Here is a 1,134-nt window from a genome sequence, read left to right on the forward strand (position 1 = left end):
ATTGGTTGTTGACGTGGAAAGAGCTCACACATTTGGTACCTTAAGTGTTAGGGGTAGAAACAGTTCAATTCCTGTGTTCCTCTGTCCAATCAGCAACATTGTCCATTCTACCTCTGAAATCAACATCAAGTCTGTCACTCGACCCAGTCCAGGATGCCCGCATGCACCTCTGCCCATCTCTTCCTGCGTCTGCCCATCCCACCTGCACTCAGCTGCCTGCTTCCCTCACAGCAGCCAGAGGGGCTCTACAAGCAAGAATCTGACCACTATGTGTGGGCTTGAATACTACCTCACACTGTCAGAATGTCAGAATTAACAACTCAGGAAACAACAGATGTTTGTGAGGATGCAGAGAAAGGAGAACATTTTTGCACTGTTGGTGGGAATGCAAACTGGGGCAGCCACTGTGGAAAACAGTGTGGAGGTTCCTCAAAAAATTAAAAATAAAAATATCCTATGACCCAGCAATTGTTCTAGTAAGTATTTATCCAAAGGATACAAAAATGTCAATTCAAGGGGGCACATGCTCCCCAATATTTATAACAAGGCTTTCAACAATAGTCAAACTATGGAAAGAGTCCAAATGCTCATTGACTGATGAGTGTATAAAGAAGGTTTGTAATATATATATTACAAACATGTAATATATATATATGTAATATGTATATTACTCAGCAATCAAAAACTCAGAAATTTTACTATTTGCAACACTGTGGATGGAACTAGAGTGTACAGTGAAACCTTTGATTATAAGTAACTTGTTCTGCAAGTGTTTCACAAGATCAGCAAACATTTCAAATCTTTTTTTAATTTTTGATGTTTATTTATTTTAGAGAGAGAGAGAGAGAGAGAGAGCATGAGTGGGAGAGGGGCAGAGAAAGAAGGAGACACGGAATCTGAAGCAGGTTCCAGGCTCTGAGCCATAGGCACAGAGCTCAAAATGTGGCTTGAACTCATGAATCGTGAGACTACAACCTGAGCCGAAGTCGGATGGGCAGACGCAGGAAGAGATGGGCAGAGGTGCATGCGGGCATCCTGGACTGGGTCGAGTGACAGACTTGATGTTGATTTCAGAGGTAGAATGGACAATGTTGCTGATTGGACAGAGGAACACAGGAATTGAACTGTTTCTAC

This window comes from Suricata suricatta, chromosome 12 (genome assembly GCF_006229205.1).
Source record: "Suricata suricatta isolate VVHF042 chromosome 12, meerkat_22Aug2017_6uvM2_HiC, whole genome shotgun sequence".
NCBI classification, from domain to species: Eukaryota; Metazoa; Chordata; class Mammalia; order Carnivora; family Herpestidae; genus Suricata; species Suricata suricatta.